This window comes from Alexandromys fortis, unplaced genomic scaffold, assembly GCF_014885135.2.
Source record: "Alexandromys fortis isolate MF-2015 unplaced genomic scaffold, M_Fortis_MF-2015_v1.1 scaffold_13, whole genome shotgun sequence".
In the NCBI taxonomy this organism is placed as follows: Eukaryota; Metazoa; Chordata; class Mammalia; order Rodentia; family Cricetidae; genus Alexandromys; species Alexandromys fortis.
In genome coordinates, this window is record NW_026067908.1 from 16,997,760 (window position 1) to 17,020,262 (window position 22,503).

General features: G+C 40.9%; 1 protein-coding gene across 2 annotated transcripts in view; it reads left to right on the plus strand.

Moving 5' to 3' along the window:
* The window catches only part of Caap1 (caspase activity and apoptosis inhibitor 1), a 92,321-nt gene extending 85,310 nt beyond the window's left edge, over positions 1 to 7,011 (plus strand). Inside the window, exons 6-9 of one of the 2 annotated variants that reach the window (XR_007590733.1) lie at positions 133 to 201; positions 2,585 to 2,706; positions 3,347 to 3,469; positions 5,554 to 7,011. The gene's annotated coding sequence lies outside the window, so the exon portion shown is untranslated. The remainder of the gene's footprint in view (positions 1 to 132; positions 202 to 2,584; positions 2,707 to 3,346; positions 3,470 to 5,553) is intronic. The other variant, XR_007590732.1, reaches the window with a different exon arrangement.
* The last annotated feature ends 15,492 nt before the right edge of the window (positions 7,012 to 22,503 follow it).

Here is a 22,503-nt window from a genome sequence, read left to right on the forward strand (position 1 = left end):
TTTGTTCCTAAATATTTGCCCATTTCTAGGCTGGATTGCTAACCATTCTTCTTTATTTCTCTTAAGCAATGGCTTTGCTTTGTTTTCATTATTACCGAGAATGAAGTCTCTCTCTCTCCCTTTTGTCTCCAGATGGCTCTTTCAACCTAAGAAGCAATTCTTTTTCTTTTAAAATGTCTGCAAGTATTTGAATTAAAACTGGTAAGTTACATCGTTTTTCAGTAATTCTTCATTGACCTTATGTTACTTCTCATTGCTTTGATAATCCTCTAATATTTTCACCATGCGTGTAAGGAGTAGTGTGAATTCAGAAGGCGTGGATGTGTGCGGTGGTGGCGTGTACTACTGCGGCTGGGAGGAGAGAGCAGCATCGTGGGATTTGTTTGTGTGTGTTTCTTCCCTGGAACAGTAAAGAGAAACGTGAAATTGAATGGAGGCTGTTGCTGTAGGCTTGAGTTGATACAGAAAACTGCAGTGGTTTTAAAGATCCCTTTAAATGTTCACATTGGACATTTCTTAGGGGTAGAAAACCCCAAGTTAAAAATACACTGTTTTATTAGACTGCCAAACCCTTTTGTATTTTTCTTTTGTTCTTGGTGGAACTAAAACCTCTGAGTTGTTTTTTGTTTGTTTGTTTCTATATCAAATGGACACACAGTTTCTAGTCTGTTTCAGTTTTTCCTCAACCTCTCCTTTTTGTTAAATTTAATAATTTTTATAGGAATAATAAACATGTAATGTAGGAATGATTAAGCTAGTTTTTATTTGTATTTGTAACCTTTCTATCATGAACTATAGTCTCATTTTATAATGAATATATATATATATATATATATTTTTTTTTTTTTTTTTTTTTTGAGACAGGGTTTCTCTGTAACAGCCCTGGCTATCTTGGAACTCACTTTGTAGACCAGGCTGACCTCAAACTCACAGAGATCTGCCTGCCTCTGCCTCCTAAGTGCTGGGATTAAAGGTGTGCGCCACCACTGCCCAGCATTTGTCGTGAATCTTAGTTCAACACTGTCACAATATTATTTCTGGATAAGTGCTAAAAAGCCATCATGTTAAGGCCTTAGAATATCATGTTAAAGTATGAATCTTTGCTGTCCGTTCTAAAATGCACATAAGAGGCCCTGCAGCATGTGGCTTTTCCCTGAGTTCTTCCTCTCATATACATACACACACGGTAGTAAGTACAGAAATTCATCAGATATAAGTGAATAAATTTATCCATTCTTTCAATAATCAACCTTGAACTCTGATTCTCAGACCCAGTATATGGAAACTATACATACGATGACTCCTAAAAGTGTGAATCTCTCTGACTCGAGACCTAGCATGGGCAGAGTTCTTAGAAGAAGAAAGACTCTCTTCTGTTGTTCTATTTGCTTATTAAGATTCTGTCTTTTTCAATACCTTTCTTATGTAGACTTCTCTGCTTTGTTTGCCATAAGATCTCTGTAGCCTATGCTGGCTTGGACTTCACAGTTATCCAGGCTAACCTTGAACTCGTGGTCCTCCTTCCTCTTCTTCCCAAATGGAATTGCCTGTGTAATTATACCTGCTTCATGGACTGGGTTCTTAATTTCTGTGAAGTTATACCTCTGGGAAGAACTTTTTTTTTTAGTTTTTTTTTTTTTTTTTTTTTTTTCGAGACAGGGTTTCTCTGTAGCTTTGGAGCCTGTCCTGGCACTAGCTCTTGTAGACCAGAGATCCACCTGCCTCTGCCTCCTGAGTGCTGGGATTAAAGGCGTGGGCCACCACCGCCCGGCCTCTGAGAAGAACTTTTATGTCGTCCACGGACACAATTTTTTCTTTGTTTTATCCTATTAAAGTGCTATCGAATAGTCTTTTTCTGTGAATGTATGTCCTTTGTAAGCTGTGGGCTCCCAAGCAGTGCTGAGTCCATATTCATTTCATTCTATTGAGTAAAAGCTCTGATTTTAGGCAAATAAGAGAGTAAATTTCTCTCTGTTTGGATGAAGTTAAAATATAAAGCCTTGACTATCAGACATGAATCATAATCCTGCTTAAACTAATATATTATTTGAGTATATCAAACACTACACGATTAATCTTAATCATTTCCATTCTTTTAAAATATCAGCAGTTAAAAATTACATATCTTATTATTAAAAATGGTTTGAGCTGAGATGTAATCTCCCAAATGAAGGAATAAAAATAAGAACAGGATAAGACAGAGAACCATTTTTCTTCCTAAAAACTTGAAATAAATTGAAATCAAAAAAGTTACACATTGTTAAATAAATCAGAGGACTTTATGACAGCACTAATATTTTATAACAGGTTTTTGACTTGATTTATGTATTTAAAATAACTAGCAAAGTATTCTTTCAATGCTAAAACATAAATTACAAATGGGAAGCCTTGATTTATGTTAATGGTGGATAGTGTATGGGATGAGGCAAGTGTTTGCTAAGTTTTGCAGTATTCCCTAGATGGGGCGATGGAGGCACAGAGCACAGAAGATGCTGCCTTAGGCTCCATTTGTTGACTCGTAAGTGCAGGCAGGCTGTCCTAGGAAGTGAGGGAATCTTGATAGGAACTTTCACTTCTGTTTCAGATATCCAGATGTCTGTGAAAGCTGCTGGAGAGGTCTCAGCTACTCCATGTCACCATGGCAGACCAGATGTATGCAGAAGTCTGTAAGGAGAGTGTAGAACCTGGAGCAGATTGTCTTCTTAGGTAAATCTCAGGTCTCTGATATTTCCTTATAATGTGTAGGTCACATGGCCATCCAGGCAGCACCGCTTCGCATTTTCATACTTCAGCCTCAGGACCAGCCTTTTGTTCGGTTTGTGTCGTGCAGCCATCTTCCTGATCGCTTTGCATGACTGTCCTGTCCTCCAGCCCTCTCCTTAAATATGCCTGCCCCAGAGAGTTCTTTCTGGGTCTCCGTACCTACAGAGATCTCCTTACCCATTGCCCTGTTTACTCCCTGACACTTTAAAAAGAATTCTTTCTTAGTGCTCTCACATCTCATGGTTTGCCTCCACCACAAATTTCCTGTGGTGGGGGGAAAAAGTCCGTATTATTAATTCCCACAGCAGTACCCTAATAGCAGACAGTAAAGATGCTAGAAAATTATTAGAGAAATGAACAAAGATCTGTGAGATTGCATTTGGAGAGAGTACCTGAATTTAGAAAGGGTAAGAAGCATTGCTTTAAATGAACACAGCCATACGCCCAAGAGATGTCTTTACAGATGCCTGACTGCTTTCTCATTCAAACTAGTTCCTTGTGATGCTTCAGTAGGCAGACTGTTGGTCTCACAGCTGTAGCCCAGTCCTTCCCACAGAGGCTCTCAGTCTCCCTTTGTCTGCAGGTGCAAACAGACTGACACCCTATGGACACATGCCACTGAAGTGAACCAGGACTGCTCTGTGCCTCCAGAGCCCTGCCTGTGCCTACCCCTCTTCCTTTTCCACCGAGGAAGTCACGTTAGCAGGTAAGCTAGCGAGGGTGAGCATAAGGCCTTACAGGGACCACCTTAGGTAACACAAACTTATCAGTAACAGACAAGCAATAAACCAGTTATAAATATTAGAGACTTTTTATAGCAGTGAATGACTTGCTACAGTTAATACAGAGTGTCTTTGCTGACACAATGACGTGATGTTTTTTGAGTGTATGTTTTAGCAATTGAACTTGAACTTCTGGGAAGCATTTTATTGTTTATGGAACTTTTAGGGAAGAAAGCAATGCATGTAGTTGAGTCTTAGTGGGAGAAGAATGCTTGGGAATAATTGCCGTAGAGCTCTTACTGATCCTTGATAGGTGTTGTTTCGGAATGATAAGCATAAAGATTATTGATATTTAAAGTGAGCCAAGTCAATGCAAAGGTCACACGTCTTTCACTTATAATGCAGTTTCATTCAGTTAAAAGTAATTGATTTGTTAATATTTTTCTACCGTGTATTTAAAATACCCTTGGTAATAAATTCCAAGTTCTTGAAAGAAAGAAGAAAACAACAGTACAATGACTTTTGTGTCTCTTTTAGTCTTATCTGGAGGACACTGGCATAGGCCAGGAAGTTCTGGGAACAAGATATATTCAGGAAATAAAGCTACATGTATGTGCTCCGTTGTTTCAGTTCATACTGTGTCCATATGCCATGTAGATACAGACACATATTTACTTCTAGGCTACACTGCTAGTGCGCCATGAGTCCCATATATTTTTCACTTGCTAATGTTAATATCTTACGTAGCCACATGCATTTACTAAACCAAGGTATTTGCACTGGTACGTCATTGAGTAAGCTAACCTTCTTTTTCAGACTTAATGAACTTTTCAAATAATGGGTATCTTTTTTCTGTTTTGGGATCTAATAATATTATATTTACCATTTATGTATTTACTAAGGGATAAAATATAAGGGAAGAGGCAAAGACTTTTATGAGTACTCAGGCATCAGTACTGTTAGCATTCAGCATATTTTCTTCCTAGCCCATGTACATAACAAACACCACACACATTTTTAGGGCAGGCTCAACACCTATTTTTAAATATTTTTGTAACTCTTGTTTTAAACATTTGTGTGACAAGATCCAGCGATGGGCCCTAGGCTGGCCTAGAACTTGGGCCACCTTGTCTCAGTCTCACAGATGCTGGAATTCCAAGAGTGTGCTATTACACCTCGCCACCCACCTATTTTTATATTATCTTCTCTCAACATGTGGATTCCAGCAGTGGACTTAGGTCAACAAATATATTGGCCAATATGCTTACCCATTGAGCTGTCTCACCAATTGTTTTTAATTACTTAGCAAATCACAAATATTACCCTCTGTAGTATCAGTTTGAGATACTTTTATATGTCCAGTTTTTAAAATACAGGTATTCATTTGGTTGACATTATTTGTTCATTGTTCCTTTCCATTTTTTTTCTTGCAAGTGATACTATGATGATTTTTAGTATACATGAGTTTTGGGTACTATCCATATTTTTACAGATCAGAAAGAAGAATGTATCACGTTATCATGTGAGAATCTAGGTACTCCCCCAATTTGTTTTTTATTTTCAAATCAAGACTAATATATTTAAACTAAACCGAAAGCTGTTAAGTTTGAAAGTGAACCTGTTTCCCTGTAGGAAGGAAAGCCCTGGGAGGTCCTTGGGCTGAGGCAGCACTGTAGGAATTGATCGCACACACCTAAGTACAGGCAGCTGCAAGCCTAGGCTTTGCAAAGGCATTCCAAGTAAGCGGTCACATCATCACAGCCCGTATGCTTGGCTGTGTGACTAGGAGTGGCGTTGCATGGGCATTTCCTATGGTTGGCCAATTTTACTTCTAAGGTTTTGCAGTTTCTTGGTCCCCAAATAGTAAGTTTTATTTTTAGGTAACAGACATCAACACCAGAGAAAAGGACTCTGATTGTCCCTGACATTCAGAACAGATAGTTCATCTGTTCCTAAGGCATGAGTCCTATAATGTCTAGGCCTCTTGAGCTGTAGTTAGAGGATATTCTTGTCACACATGAAGTAGAATCAAAGCAAGGAATCCAGATGTATGTCTTCCCGCCCCCAGAACCAGAGACCGTAGCGACTGGACATTGCGAACTCACTCTTGGAAAAAAGACATTGCTCTGCCTGGACTAGAATGTGGAGAGTGGGGGCCAGGATGGCTTCTGAAGTTAAGTAGGCTTTATATACCCTGAATCCAGTACAATTAGAAACTCTTTGATATTAGGTAACTGAGGCAGCTCCTTAGTCTGAGCTTTCTTGACACAGCTGGATGTTGATTTGAATGTCTTGTGAAAATATCTGGTGTTACACGGTATCTGACATACAGTGTGCACTTAGATGGAAGGTTACTCAATGAAGGATGGGTGAATGTACTCCCTAGCTGTTTGAACATCTTATGTTTTAAATAGTTGTATGGCTATTTGTAATAGAAAATACAATAAATATCAAAGAAATGACTTAAATATCCATTTAACTCTCTTTCTCTCAGGGTTGCAGACACATAAACAGACTCTGGTTAGAATTTATTGGATGAACAGTCAGATCCTGAGATTTAGGAGTTGAAGCAGCGAGCAGTTTGATGATACGAGCTGTGGATCCCTGGGGCCTCGGAAGCAGATGGTTATGGATCTTTCGCCTGGACTGTTGATGCCTTTATTCCTCATCTTTAGTGACCTGTCATCAGTTGCCAGGAAGACAGGGCTGTGTCCCACAACATGGACACAGATATCACTTCTCTGATTCAGGAGCACTTCACAGGGCAAAGGGAATATTGGGCGACTAATGTATTTTAAAGTATTTTGTATATTTTACTTGAATTATTTATGTAGTATAGAGAAACTAATTTTAGATATGACAGATGTTATTAATTTAGATAACAGTTTACCATAAAAGAGAAACATAATATTTATGTGCTGGGCTGGAGGCGGAGCTCAGTGGTGGTGTGGTTGACTAGCATACATGAGGTCCTGGGTTCAATTCCACGAAAACCTCCTCCCCTTTAAAAAGAAAGCAGAAAATAGTTACAGGATGAAATTTCAAAACTTCACTAAAAGTTTGTAAAGGTTCTGTTGAGGCTTGATTGACATATTCTGAAGTCCACATATTTGAAGTCGTGGCTTGGTATATTTTGGCACTCACGACGCACGTCCTGACAACTGCCACCATAATGAAGACAACAAGGTCTTCCACCCCTGGATGTCTCCTTGTGCTTTTGTGTTCCTCCCCTCAGCCCCTGCTGTCCCTAAGCACCGATTACTTATGCCCCTTAGGCTGACTCGCATTTTCTAGAGTTCCCTATAAATGGGATCATGCAATGCATATTCTGTGATATGGCTCTTCTTCTCAGCACAACTGCTTTGAGACTCATCCGTGTTGCACTATATAACAGGGTTCTGTTTCTTTATATGAGCGACTCATACCGAGTGGATCATACAGCTTGTTTATTTATTAGTTGGCAAAGATTTTACTTATTTCTATTTGGGGATGTCATCAATAAAAATAAGAATTTATGTACAGGTGATTTTTTTTGGTGTGTTTTCATTTCTTTAGGGTTAACTAGAAGTAGAATTACCAATTGCCAAGCAGCAAATGTATTTAGCTGCCAGAGAAATGAAAAATTAAAACCATAATTGTTGAAGGAGTGGCAGGGCTGCGTTCCGGCAACCCTGGCTCCCACATGGCTAGCTTTACCCGAAATAATTACACGGAAACTGTATTCTTTTAAACACTGCCTGGCCCGTTATCTGTAGCCTCTTATTGGCTAGCTCTTACATAGTAATCTAACCCATTTCTAATATTCTGTGTAGCCCACGAGGTGGCTTACCAGGGAAAATCTTAACCTGCGTCTGTCTGGAGTGGGAGAACCATGGCGACTCACTGACTCAGCTTCTTTCTCCCAGCATTCTGTTTACTCCACCCACCTAAGGATTGGCCTATCAAGGGGCCTAGGCAGTTTCTTTATTAATAAGAAATCACTCCCACATCACATAATGACATACTTATTCAAATGGCAGGATGAAAAGATAACTAATAATTTCATATTATTATGCTCAGTTTAATAGATGGAAAAACTGAGGCTCACATTTGAAGAAGGCGCTAAAGTCTCAGGTTGGAAAGATGGGAATTTACGCATCACTTAGTTATCCCCTTCTGGCAGGACAGGCTGCCGTAGTCACAGTGACCATTATGGAAGTTCTAGTGCAAAGTTTTGCTATCTACATAATCTAACATACAAAATATGTGAATTTTTAACATCCACCTTTGTCTGGATGCCTCTTGGGAAAGTATTTAAAGTATGGAAAATATATGAAAACTTTACTGGTCCAACAAAGATAGAGTTTTGTTTAAGTATGACCCCTAAAATCCAAGTTGCTGTTTTTTTAAGGGTCTTATATAGCCCAGACTTGCCTCTACACTGCTTTGTAGCTGAAGCTGGCCTTGAACTCCATTCCTTCTGGCTCCGTCTCCTGAGTGCTGAGATCACAAGCATGCACCATGTCACCCAGTTTTATGTAGTTCTGGAGGTCAGACTCAGGACTTTGTGAATGCCAGGCAAACACTTTACCATCTGAGCGACATCCTCAACCCCTGGCTGTGTTTTTATCTGACAGATCTCAGCCTGAGCCACTCTCTTATTTCTTAGCCATTTGATCTTAGGCAAATTATTATTATTATTATCTTTTTATTAAGCAAACACTTTAAGTTTCAGTTTCCTCTTTTGTAAATTAGAGATAGTAATCCTCATGCCAATGTTTCCTTTCTTTCTTTTTTTTTAACTTGTTAAATGTATTGTCAACAAAAATGTCAGAAATATGGAACATTGTTTACAATGAAATATCAGATTTTATCATTTATCCAAATGAGCTTAGTATTCTATACTGTTTTATATAAATGATATTAAAAGGACTTCATATCAATTGCTATTCTTTTTTTCTTTTTATTTTTTATTGAAAAAAAAATTTCCACCTCCTCCCAGCCTCCCATTTCCCTCCTCTTCCTCCCACTTCTCTCCCCCTCCCCCCACTCCTCTCCCCCTCCCTCTCCAGTCCGAAGATTTGCCAGTGTTTTAAGGGCTAGAGCATCTGATACGTACAGTTTACTGCTATGTCCTATAGTTCTTAGTCTCCCATCACTGACGTTACCATGCCAATAATAATATATGACCATCATAAGAGTAGGTGTTTAAAGCTTTGTACTCACTACCAAGATCAAAACACCAATTTATCATTAGCGAAGATGAATATGAAGGACTTGTTCTCGCCTTTAGGGAATGGTAATTCCAGGAAAGACTATGACAGTTTACTCCATAAGAGTGCTAAGAAGCAAAGGAAAGTTGTCCTTTAAGCGTAAGCATTGAGACCTTCTTATTAAGAACTAGCTATAGTTGCTGTTGAGCCACATCCTCAAGGAGCAGATACACAGGGGCCACAGAATACAGAGAAATCAAAGTCAACATGATAAAGAGCAGGATGGAGCACTGTCCCTGTGCTCGGATGATTGGAACCTGCTTGCAGTTTCCTGGACTGATTTTTTTTGGACCAGGCACTCGACCTTGGTAGATGTGCTTTGTCCCCTACTTGCTGTCACACCACCGGCTCTTTCCCAGGCTTCTGGGATTATAACTAGGGCTACTGTGGTGCACTGTCTCTGTCCTGTTAGTCTCCTTGGGAATCTGAACAATACTTTTGGTCAGTAGTTGCGGACTTCAGCGAGGCCTCCTCCAAGCACTTGGATGTAAGACTGTGAAGAGAGACAAATATGCTGCTTTACTGACTGCCTTCAGCAATGTTCACTCAAGTAGTCCAGTATAAGTTGGTCCCACAGAGAGCCTGCAATTCTGCTGCTTGGCACCATTATTGCTATGCAAACTTTCCAGAAGACAGGCACTGAGAGCAATTGTTTCTTCATGCTGGAAAAACTGTACCCGGCTTTCAAAACAACCAGGTCAGGTGAATGTTATGTCTCAGCTATGAATGTATGAGTCTTTCTTACAGTACAATCTATATGGCTTTCAACTGTTCTGGTTTAAGCATGACATTCCCAGCTTGACCCTTGGATGACAAAGGAGTAGAGATTATGATGTACAGCACACATCTTGTACCTTGAACTCGAGTGTTGACACACGTCATTTTTGTGTAGCATTGTTTGACGCTATCATTTTGCAGCACAAATATAATTATTTATTTTTTACAATTTCACTTCAAAGTCAGTGCATAACACTTTGGAGTAGAGATACCAAGCAACTCCAAGGTTTGCAAAGTGTGTCCACAGCATACCCAGCGATTTTTTAAAAATGTGTGGTGGCGTACAACTTTAATCCCAGCACTCGGGAAGCAGAAGCAGGTAGACTTTGTGAGTTCAAGGCCAGCCTTGTCTACAAAGTCAGTTCCAGGACAGCCAGCACTGTCATAAGAGAAAACCTGTTTCAAAAAAAATTAAAATGTGTTAAAATATGTCTAATAATATATATAACATTTTCACATTTCAACTGGGCTCTCAACATATTAAGTACATTTATGTTTTTATATAATCAACTTGCTTCATATAATTAAAAACTTAAAAAATCTGCACCCATTTAGAATAATCGTCCACAGCTTCCAGAAATCACCATTCCACCTTCTCAATATATTTGACTTCTCTGCTCTTTTTTGTTTTTTTAAATCTCATTCAGTGGATTCATTCAGATCTGCTTTCTTATTTTTAGCTTCAATTCACACTGATAAATCAGAAATGGTATGGGTACCAGAAAAAGGAACCTATATGCATTGTTGTGGGAAGGTAAAATAGACAGATCATGGAGAAGGTAACTAACACTAAAGGCTTTTTGAAATACGTTTCAAAATCTACTATTGCAGAAGTAAGAGGAATTTAAGTGGAATTACCATATAATGGGGAAGACAATGTCCTGTTGAGAAATCATATACAACCAAATACAACACCTAGCACCAGGAATAGCTTAAATCTCCATTGAGTCTTTGGCTGAAGATATTCCACAGATTCCTCTCCAAACATTGTTGGCTTTGCCAATGCTGTTAGTTACTCTCTGTAACCTGATGGTAAGACCCAGTTACTAAATCACCACATATTTATGTCATCCAACATGGCGACATTGAGCTGGCTAACTACTGACTAGCATTCATAGTGCTGAAAAGTACTATACATGTTACCAGAGAAGAAAAGTAGTCATGAACCTAGCCATAAGCCCTGTGGGCTACAGTAGTGACCTGCCTGCAAGGTATAGCTACTGGTGCAAGATTGCATAAAAGTTATAGGAATAACCCATGGTCTGAATGAGAATTGCCCTCATAGGCTCATATATTGAAAGGCTTGGTCCTTGGTTAATGGAACTGTTTGGGAAGGATTAGAAGGTGTGGTCTTGTTGAAGGAGGTTTATACCTGGGAGTGGACGTTGAAGTTTCAAAACCTACAGCAGGTCCAGTCTTTTTCTCTTTTTATCTGCAACTTGTGGATCAGATGTGAACTCTCAGCTTTGCTCCAGTGCCAACCTGCTGCTTGTTCTTCACCATGATGTAAGTAATCCCCCAATTAAATGCTTTCTTTTATAAGTTGACTCGGTCATGGTGTCTCTTCAAAGTATTAGAACAGTAACTAAGAGTAATTAGCAGTAACTGGTTGTTTTTTAAAACTTGGCTTTAAGGCTCACTCCATGAGATGGAACCCATATTTGACACTGTAAATGAGGCCAGAAACCTGAGGCTAGACAGGTCATGGACCCCAGGGAGAAACCTACTATTATTCTGCTTAGGGAACATAGAAACAAAATGGACCTTGATAACATATTACTGCATCCATAGACCCGTGCCTTCCTCAGCTCTTACCAGAGAAGCTTCTTCTCTCATTAGATAGGGTTTAACACAGAAACCTACAACCGGTCAATGTATAGAGGGTGACTCTGCCCTTACGGGACATCTATTACATCCTTCCCCTCAGGACTCAGGGATTTATGCAGAAGTGGAGGTGGACAATTTGAAAGAGCCAGGGATAGTGATGGCTCCAAGGAAAGAGCATCTTCCAGACACAACAGGGCTGACACAGATATAAACTCACACAGTGTGACAGCAAGTACAAGGCCAAGCCAGACACAAACCCCATCACAAAGAACAGGAAGTGGATATAAAGTTTCACAAGAAGCTATTTGCAATTGGTAGCTGATGGGCGAGGGGAAAAAAAAAAGCGGTTTTCTTTGATGGAATGATACTGGACATGTCAACTACACTCCATGGCAGGGTGAGTTCTCAGGAATAGTTGACCAACACAAAATCACAAAATACAGACTGTTGTTGTTGCTGCTGCTGCTGTTGTTGTTGTTGTTGTTGTTGGTGGTGGTGGTGTGTGTGTGTGTGTGTGTGTGTGTGTGTGTGATTTTTGGTTTTTCTTTTTAGGGGAGAGAAATAACACGAAGCTGGAGGATAGGCAGGTAGAAAGGACTGGGAAGTGTTGAGGGTGGGAAGAGACTATGGTCAAAATATATAGCTGAAAAAAGCTAGAACAGGCATGATGGAAGTCAGTGTGAAGGCTTCTCAGGAAACTCAAGTTAGAGCTACCATATAACCCAGCTATAGCACTCTAGGATATATACCCGAGAGAGTGTGAGTTAGCATACGACATGTAACCATCTAAGCTCAGGAAGACAAACCCCACGCTTTTACTCATATGCACAATCCACATTAAAAAAATACACAAATAATGTTTTAAAGACATGAAAGGGGAAGGGGGATTACTTCAGTTCTCATGGGGATTACCAGTTCTATCCATTTTCCTGCATATTAAATAACTTCATTCTACATGGCTGAGAAAGCTCCACTATGCATAGATGATCCATATTTTTCTTATCTATTTGTTGATGGACACCAAGGCTGATTTCTTATCTTGTCTGTTATGGATAGTGCAGCAGTAAACATGGGGTGCCTCTTATTTCTTGTATGCTCATTTAACCTTAATGGGGTGTGACCGTGAGCACAATATAAAATACATGTGTGAGAATATCATAATGAATCCATAATTTTATATAATGAATGTACATAATGAAAGAAAAATAAGCAAGAATACACAAAAAGTTACCTAGTTCCCTGACTGAGCAAGAAAATTCATGCTGCGTGTTGGGCGAATCCTGCTTTTTATCTTAACGCCATGCAAGCATTTGTACGTGTGCTTTGCTGTGTTCTGATTCCATAATAATAAAGCAACCCTCTGGTTATGGCGTGTGTTTTTTTTTTTTTTTTTACTTACATGAAACTAGCAATTTCCAAGCCTTCATCCAACCTTGTTTATGCTACACAGTGTTGCATTGAGGTTTGAGGGGTAATACAATATCTTAACTCCAGAGATTAAACTTTAAACCTCTTCCCACAATCAAGTATGTTTTGACACAGTGAGCAATCTGCAGGTAGCTGTTGACCTAGGCCTAACCCAATCCTCTGGCTATGATTAGTTCATGGGCAGGTGTGATTGCTAACTTTAACAGTCAACCTGACACAGCCTTGAGGTATTGTCCAGATCAGGTTGACCTGGGGGTATGTCTGGGCAGGGCTGCATGCCTGTAGGAAGACCCCGCCCATTGTGGGCGGCACCATTCCCTGGATTTCTGGTTTCTGAGCGCTGGAGTGCATGAGCATACATAGAAAGCACTAGAAGCACGTGTGCATTCTTTTCTCTTTGGTCTTGACTGGATGCGATGGGACTGTTTCAAGCTTCCGTAGCCTTGGTTTCTCTGCAGCCATAAAATGTAATATGGAATCGTGAGCTAGAATGAACCCTTTCTTCCTTAAGTTGCTGTTTGGCAGGGCGTTTAATCGCAGGGATAGAAATGAAAGCAGGACAGCCGATATTTACTTAAGTTGGTCCAATCCAGCTGAAGCTTAGGGCTTTATTTGGTGATTGGGCAGAAGCCTGCCTCCTCTTACTGAATTCCAGCCACAAAAGTAGGAGGGTACCAATGTAATGGAAATGTAGAGGTTAGAAATCTCTTTCTTGGTGATGCTAGGTCAAGTCTTGCCTCAAGCCCCCCTACAACTGATCTTTTGAGTTCTATGAATCAATTTCGTCTTCTTTAAATTATTTAAACAAACTTGAATTGACTTTTTCCAATTGCTTGTTTTTAAGCATACCCTAACTAACCATCTGTGAAATTCCTTGTACAGGGTCATAAAACAGTGATTATATGGAGTTTGGCACCCCTTTCCCCGCTCCCTTTGATACCGATTTCTCATTGTGAGAAAATACCTCCTTTCCCGTGCTTGCACATTAATTTCTTTAGCTTGTTTGATGTGATAGGTTCATTTTCAGGATCCTGGCAAGCTAATCCTTAAGGTTATGGGACTGCTCGGTGTTGACCTTCAGGGTGATGGGTATTGTCCCATGGGGTTATGTTGGGAGATCTTTTTTTTTTTATTATTTTTATTGCACTATACATTTTTCTCCACTCCCCTCTTTTCTTTCCCTCCCCCCCCTTCTACCCTCTCCTAGTTTACTTAGGAGATCTTGTCTTTTTCTCCTTTCTATTTAGATCCACGTATGTCTCTCTTAGGGTCGACTTCTTTGTCTAGGTTCTCTGGGGTTGTGGATTGTAGGCTGATTTTTCTTGGCATTATGTCTAAAAGCCATTTATGAGTGGGTAATATTATATTTGTCTTTCTGAGTCTGGGTTACCTCACTCAGTATGTTTTTTTCTAGATTCATCCATTTACCTGCAAATTTCTAGATGTTATTATTATTTTTTTAAACTCTTTGTAGTGTTCCATTGTGTAAATGTACCACATTTTCTTTATCCATTCTTTGGTTCAGGGGCATGTAGGTTGTTTTCAGGTTCTGGCTATTATGAATAATGCTGCTATGCACAAAGTTGAGTACATGTCCTTGTGGTAAAACTGAGCATCCTTTGGGTACATACCCACTAGTTGTATTGCTGGGTCTTGAGGTAGATTGCTTCCTAATTTTCTGAGAAATCACCATACTGATTTCCAAAGTGGCTGTACAACTTTGCACTCCTACCAGGAATGGAGGAGTGTTCCCCTTACCTCACATCCTCTCCAGCATAAGCTGTCATCAGTGTTTTTGAGCTTGGCCATTCCACCAGGTGTAAGATGAAATCTCAGAGTTGTTTTGATTTACATTTCTCTGATGGCTAAGGATGTTGAACATTTCTTTAGGTGTCTTTCAGCTATTTGAGATTCGTCTGTTGAGAGTTCTCTGGTTAGGTCTGTACCCCAGTTTTTTTTATTGGATTACTTGCTCTTTACTGCTTCTTGCCGTGATGGTACTCTCGGGATAATTCCTATTTTTAGTTTCATTGGCTTCTCTAAAGTAACAGCCGGTTCTAGTCACACCTGATCGCCAACATGACATCGTAGTCCTGGTCACATTATCTGGCTCAGCTTCCTTCCGCTAAAGTCTGAACCCTTTGTGTGTTGTTATAATGAAAGTCATATTGGCTAGCACAGTGCTTAGCATATAATGGGTTGACTTTAAATGTGAGGAGCCTGTGTAATTCTGACTTTGACATCTCAGAGAATATCAGAAGATGCCATTGAAGGCTTACACTCTTACTAGTCTTGCTTCTCCACTGTCTTAGTCAACTTACTTATATACTTTACAGGATCTCACACAGTAGTCAATTTTTAGAACTAGATGGACTTAGTGGTGTTGGTCTGTAGTCTCAACCACACAGGGGTTTGGGAAAGGATCACAAGTTCAAGGTCTGCCTGGACTACACATGAGTTCTAGGACGGTCTGTCAACTTAGTGAGACTTTATCTCAAAGGAAAAAGTTAAGAAAAGTCTGGGGATACAGCTGGCATAGCAGTTGCCTGGCATGTCTTGCATCCTAGCTCGGTTCAATCCCTAGAAATGTACACACACATGCACACACACACACACACACACACACACACACCCACACCCCTTTTCACAGTGTCCAGTACCAGGAGGTGAGACTTTTCCTTCTATGCTCCCACAGGGTGAAAGCTGAAGAGAGGACAAGGAAGTGGGCATCTGTGTTTTGTTTCTTCAGGTGCAAGTTATTGAACCTTATAAATGGAGAGCAAGCCCCTTTTATTGCTGAACTACATTCTCAGCCCTGATCTCATCTTTTGATCAGGGTGCTACTTCTCTGACAACTGGCACGCTCTTGCAAGAACCACTTTGACCTATTCACAAGGACAGATGCTTACAGCCTTCTTACCTCTTAGAGGGGCCATCTCTCCACACAGTTGCAATGGGACTCAACGTTCTAACACATGAATGCTGGGTATATATGTTTAGACCATGGCAGCCACTCTTCCCATTAAACAAGGCACTGGGTAAGAACTTTCTGGTAATGTTGTGTCTCACTGTTTTTCTCTTCGCATCCCCGTCAGGAAATCTATACACCAGGCCACATTTTTGATCCCAGCACTCAGGAAGCAGAGGCAAGCAGATCTCTGTGAGGTTGAGGCCAGCCTGGTCTACACAGTGAGCCCCAGGAAAACTAGAGCTACACAGTGAAACTTAGTCTCAAAAAACCAAACCAAAAGAAATCTATGCATCATCTCTCTCTCCTCTGCTGGGCCTGGGTATATGGCCTGAGCATGGGTTTGAAACACCACAGTAACAGTGTGTCGTTCTCACCTGGGGTACTGTATTCAGTGTTTCTTTAAGGACTAAAGATGCTTGCAAAGCCATCGAGAGGCTGCAGTCATACCGAATACCCGAGTGCTTATCGTTTCTAATTTTATCCTCGAGGTTCCAGGCTCCTCTGATACAGGGAGAGTTATGGATTAAACTATATTCACCTGTCTTTGGGAACTGTCCATGGACACAAACACCATCAATTCCTGCTAAACGAGGAACATTTTGCCCTGCCATCACCAAGATAACTTGGGATTTGAATTCACAAACATTTAAATGTTGTCACTCTAAACATACGATGGCCTTGACTTGTATTTTCTCATTTTCAGTGATGGGACCATTTAAAAAAAAAAAAAAAAAACAACAACAACAACAACAAAAAAAACAACAAAGCATAGTGTCTGTGTGAGCTGGTTCAACAGAGTGCCCTCAAAGTCCTGAATAAATTATAGGCAGATTTATGGGTATAGCTCAGGGCCATGGTGCATTGACTGGGTTAAAAAAAAAAAAAGGGGGATCTATTTATCCTGTAGGTCTAGCAGGTCTTAGGTGTTAGGGAAAAGAGGTTCCAGAGTGGAAGCTGCATTTCTCTGATCTTACAGATTGCTTCCTGTATATAGAGAACCGTTTGCAGAGTAGAAATAATTCATTCACATTAAAGTGACACGTTGTCTAATTGGTCACTCAGGAAAACGCTGTCAGTGTGAAGCAGCTAACCTTCTGCAAAATCACAGCTGTAAGACGGCTCTCAAAGTCACCCTGGATACTTCAGACAGGAAGAAATCAATGCCGTCCCGGATGAGTGGGGCCTGTTTACATGCTGGGTACATTCAAGAACGCTTCCCGTGGCTAATGTTTCCCAGCGTCGATCGCATTGGCTGATACAACACTCTCATCAGGCCATGACTGGAGATGAGAGCTCCGAGCTTCCGTTTAGCTTGGTCACTTCCAAGCACGTCATTGGATTTACTGCTCTGTGATTCTCCATCTTGGTTGATAAAGGATTGTCCTGTGAGCTGTGTTCACGAGGGGGAAAACGCAAAGATGGGTGAGAGATAGGTTCTGCATTAAAGAGCCGCGTTTCCTTAAATTGGGGCTAAGATGTTAACCGGAGTAGGAGGGTTTGAAAAGTATTGCCGCGTGACTACACTTCTTAACAGAAAGATCAAAGACCCTGGAGATTAGAAATCTGGACCGTGGATAGCAAAGGGGAAGAACCGTCCTACTTCCTCCTGAAGGGAGTTGCACACTCTCGACTCCTACAGTGTTGATTGTGGGCCTCTCCTTCCCGCCACGTGGAACTTCTCTCCCAGACTTCTCTTCGGTGGGGTTGATCCTTAGCGTGACGGCTGTCTTCACTGACCCTATGTACTCAGCGTGTGCTACTCAAGCCAAGCATAGAACCACCCACACCATTTGGTCGGCGACGAGCCTTTCGGAAGTGAAACAAAGGCAATTTAATCCTCCAGAATAGGATTTTCATTTCCTATTTTCCATTTCCTACAGATCGCTGAAACAACTGCAATTTTTATGTTGTCCTCTAACAGGTCACCTGATTGGCAGTACAAAGGGCAAGAAAAAAAATGCGAAAAATGTGAAGAATATTATTTAGCCTACTGTAAACATGTAAAACACTTAGAAGAAATTAATTTGTCTTTATATTTTGATCTAATATCCATTTGAGATAAGAAAAGAGTCCTATTTTAAGTTTTATTATTTTTACATTTTATGTGTATGAGCATCTTGTTTCATGTGTCACTTGCATACAGGGCCTACAGAGGCCAGAAGAGGGTGTCAGATCACAAGGAACTGGAGTTATAGGAGGCTGTGAATGGAACCTGAGCTCACTGTAGAGCAGCAAGTCCTCATACAGGCTGAGCCATGTCTCAAGCCCCTGGGCAGAGCCTTATTTATTCTGTAGTCCTAACAGAGGTCAGAGCCTATTGGGTGCTTGGTAAATCTTAGTGAAGTATATGCATAATTGACCAGTTGATCAGAACCTTTAAAAACAGTTACTATTTTTATTATTTTAAAGATCTATTTATTTTATTTTGTGTGTATAGGTGTTTGGAGCCTTCTATACTTCATAAAGTGTTTTTCTAACTATAAAAACAAGAAATGTCTATTGAAGAAGATAAGGACAATTGCAAAGAATGTATATAACTAGTACAATTATCAGACACAATAAGTTTTCTTCCACTTTTTGGGGGGAAGTGTGTGTATTTTCACTCTGGGCATAAACACGAGCAAATCCCTTCAAATATTGTGAAAATGTAGTTTGATTATCCCGGAGCTGCTAGAGCCCTGATGGTGGGAGTATGAAGAATGTGGTATAAAGGGCATGATCAGAAATAAGAGGCCGTAGATTTCCTGTGCAGAGGTGCTTAGTGATCTCACGTCAGCCTAGCCCCTTCTGCTTTTCTGTCCTACTAGGAAGAATGACCTTGAAGGGGTGTGTGTGTGTGTGTGTGTGTGTGTGGTGGGTTGTATTCTGAGCCGAGAGAAAGGTCTTGGCCACAGTCCAGCTCCACTGCCCGGACACAGAAGAGAGCCCTCTGATGTCTCTGGAATGATTTAACTTTATTGCCTATTGTCTCTCTCTCTCCAAATTGCCTTCAGGATGAATGTCCCAGCCAGAATCCATATAGAGGAGACCAGCTTCCCAAGCACCTTCCTAGATACAGATGCTCTTTCTCTTTATGAAACATCCTTCAAATTGACCATTAATGGAGGCTGTGTTTTGCACCTTATGAAGAGGAAATTATACCACATTAGAAGTTCTGCTCTCTGGCTTAGGCCGTGAATTAGATGAGGGTTATAGGCTGGAGTGCTTCCCTACTGGGCATAGAACTCAATTTATTTTCATTCACGTTAATTTCTCTGTATCACTGAGTGCACAGGCATTAAACTGTTAAACGCAAGCAATTCCCAATTGTCCAACACAAATAGAAATCTTTAATGAATAATAATAAAAAAAGAAGCCCATGAATGAAGCCAATATGCAAAATGGGAGAACCTGGTAATCAAACTTTCTTTTTATAAGGGCTTGAAAAACTTCTTTTCTCCCCTTGAAGTTTCCTTTGAAAAGAAGAGGCTGGAGAGCTGGCTAAGTGGCTTAAGTGCTTGCTTTGTAAACACAAAGACGTACGTTCAGATCCCCAGAATCCACATAAAAACAAGGCAGAAGGCTAGCACCCAGAGAAAGGAAGCTTGCTGGATAGCTGATCTAGCTGGAACGGATTTTCTGGGTCAGTAAAAGTCCTTGTCTCACAAATAGGGTGGATAAATGATTGAGAAAAAACACCCTAGCGTCATCCTCTGGCATCCACACATACATCATACACGTGCACATATGCAATCACGCAAAAAAATAAAATGAAAATAGAAAAGACAAAGCAAGTACACTCAAATGGAACAGAAGTAAGTAACTCAGTAAGCAAGAAGTAAAAGGCTTCGTCTGGGGCTTCCATGGTGGATCAGAAAAACCTACCCCCTCCCTTTGGCTCTAGCAATAAAGTAGTTTTGTTGCTGATAAGAAAGGAGGTTTTAGTTTATGCATCTCAGTAACAACAATCTAATGTCTTCCAGCCCTTTCTGGCCTCTTAGGGGTGGAGTCACATTAGGACAAAGGAAGATTCTTCCTCATTAGCCCTTCATTCCGAAGTATCTGGTTCTGTAGGTTTGCATCCAGTATAAACTGAGACTTAATCTTCTATCCCAACTGGGGGGGTCTAGCCACCAGTTTCTGCTCTCACTAACTTCACAGGGGGAGCGGTCAAAGGAAGTTTGATCCGAGACACGCCCAGGTGCGAGCAAGCTTCCCCGACAAGCAGTGTGTCTGAACAAAATTGCTTCTGTTTCTGTCATCACACTCCTTATCTCCAAAATGGGCAATAAATAACTGTCTGCCGTGATTTCCAATATCTCAGCAGCAGAGTTTAGAACAAATAAAAATTCACATAGAAAGGGGACTGGAAGCGTAGGCACAGTAGGGTGACAGGAGTTACTGTGTGTTTTGTCTATGCCTTTCAAAGTCCTAAAAACAGACAAGTGTTATCTTCGTAAGAAAATTGCAGTTCCCATTGTTTACATGCTTTTGTGTTCAAGCTCACGTAGATTAAAATAACCTTTGACATTTCTTCTCCTTTTCCTTTGCCCCATAAAATCTTCCCTTTCAAACAAGGAAGAGTTAAGGTGGATGTGCTTTGAAAGCAAAGGACATACAGGTTCATTGGTTTCTAGTTGTTGCTGTAACAAATGCTAATCTAATAAATGGTTTGCTGGCTTCAAACAGCATAAATTCGGACGTGAGGGCAATCTAGCTCCAACATCTATTACCCCATTGATCGCCAGGGTGGATGTGGCTGCTCTGGCTGGCTAGGCCGGTATCCCCTTCCTCCCTTACTGCTCCATGTGCGCCCCTCCCAAACAGAGGACAGGCCTTCTGTTAAGAGCATGCAATTAGCTGTGCTCCCCTGCTAAAACAATATAAATTCTTTCCGGTGCACTTCCGGAGGTCAGAAAACTTAAATTCATTTTATGGCACTCACGTAAAAATGTAGGCACTGTCTGCTCGTGTGTGGAGGCCTTGAAGGAGACTCTGTTCCCTGCTGTTTGCAGCTGACGATGGCTTGGCTGTGCTCCTTGCGGTTTCCAAAGGCCTTGCTCCAGTGTCTCCTTCCATCACTCCTCCTTCTTTCTTTAAGATGATACTTGTAAATCTATTGGATGGTTCAGATATCCAACGTAGCCTACCAATTTCCATGCCAGGATCCTGAAGAAAACATTTGAAGCAGGCCTGACTGGGGGTGTGGAATGTGGCTGGCTCCTACAGCCCCATCACTCAGGAGCCTGAAGCAGAAAAATCGCTGCAGTTTGGGGATTTGAGTCCAGCAAGGACCAATCAATAAGATGTTGCCTCAAAAATAAAAGGAAACCGAGGCTGTGGAGTTGACTCAGTTGGTTAAGTGGTGGCTATGCAAGCTGAGGACCTGAGTTTGAATCCCGGCACCCACAGAAGCTGGGTGCGACAGCTTGTGTCTGTAAACGCTCAGTGATGGGGCGTTAGAGCCGGGTGGATCTCTGGAGCCATCAGCCCAGCGGAATTGACGAGCTCTGGAGTCAATGGGAGACCCTCTGCCAAAACACACCGGTGGAGAGTAACTGAGGAAGACACCAACTACTGACCTCTGGATTACACACACAAGTGCACACACCCCAGATACAAACACACATGAAACAAAGTAATAAAGTATAATTTGCACGGTCCATTTTCCACAGGTAATTAATGGAACTTTTGGACGAAGTGATATAACTCATTCCATTCCAGGGAACCAAAATGAGAGAGAAAGGATGAAAGAAAAAAACATACAAGGGAAATCAACAAAGTCCCTCACCGTGGAAAAGCATAGACTCTTTCCAGGATTTCTGCTCTGTTCTTGCAGACTGACTTGGACCAGCTGGCTGAGAGGGAACACAAAGTGTGTGGGTTTGGTGTGGTCTCAGAAGCTGATGTGGCCTATTGAAAACACCAAAATGACTCTACCTAGCAACGAAAAGCTAGCAAAATCTCTAAAGGACCAAATTCAGTCTGAAGTTATTACATCTCCTTTGAAATGTCAGTTCCTAATGTTTAAAGGCCCGGGGGAAGCCTCAAGTCGCAGGCTGAGCTTTGATTCAAAGGGAGCTCGCGTTCTCCGGTTTGGTACTAAAAGGGTGCCTAGAATAATTTTTGGAACAAAAAGCAAAAAGGTTCAAATTATTATTATTTTTGTTGCAAAAACGCCACATTATTGAAGTAGCATCAGGGATGGATATTATCATATCTCATCTATTATTAATGAGGTTCTGCCTTAATATGGTCTTTATAGGTATGAGCCGTCCACCTAGAAGCTATCGCTAACACAGTAACAACCCGAAATAATGAGGTGCCGGCGTGATGTTTTTCCTTTGTGAAGGTTTATACCTAGGGTTGCCTTTCCCTTTTCTTATAACAACAATGCTAAACTGTGGCATTTTAGACAGAGACAGGTGTAGGTTTTATTCGTCGTATAGTAGTTTCTGTTTTGCATCTTTACCGTTCAGATTTACTGCAGAGCAAAACAAGAGTATTTTTAAAACTACCGTTTCCCCTTGTGATACTGATTTAGATCTAGGGAATTCAAATGTCTTTCTATACTATGTGCTGAGAGAGAGGGGCATGGGAGGGTAGAGGAAAGAAAGAACAGCTACACATCCCCAGCAGTTTAGTTTCCAATACCGCCCTTTACAGCAAGCTATTACAAATAGTTGTGTTGAGGTTTGCTCCCCAAACCCTGCTTAGTCCTCAATACCATTGAATTCGACAGGGTACAGACAACACTAGACCGATTTATGTTTCAAGAATACAA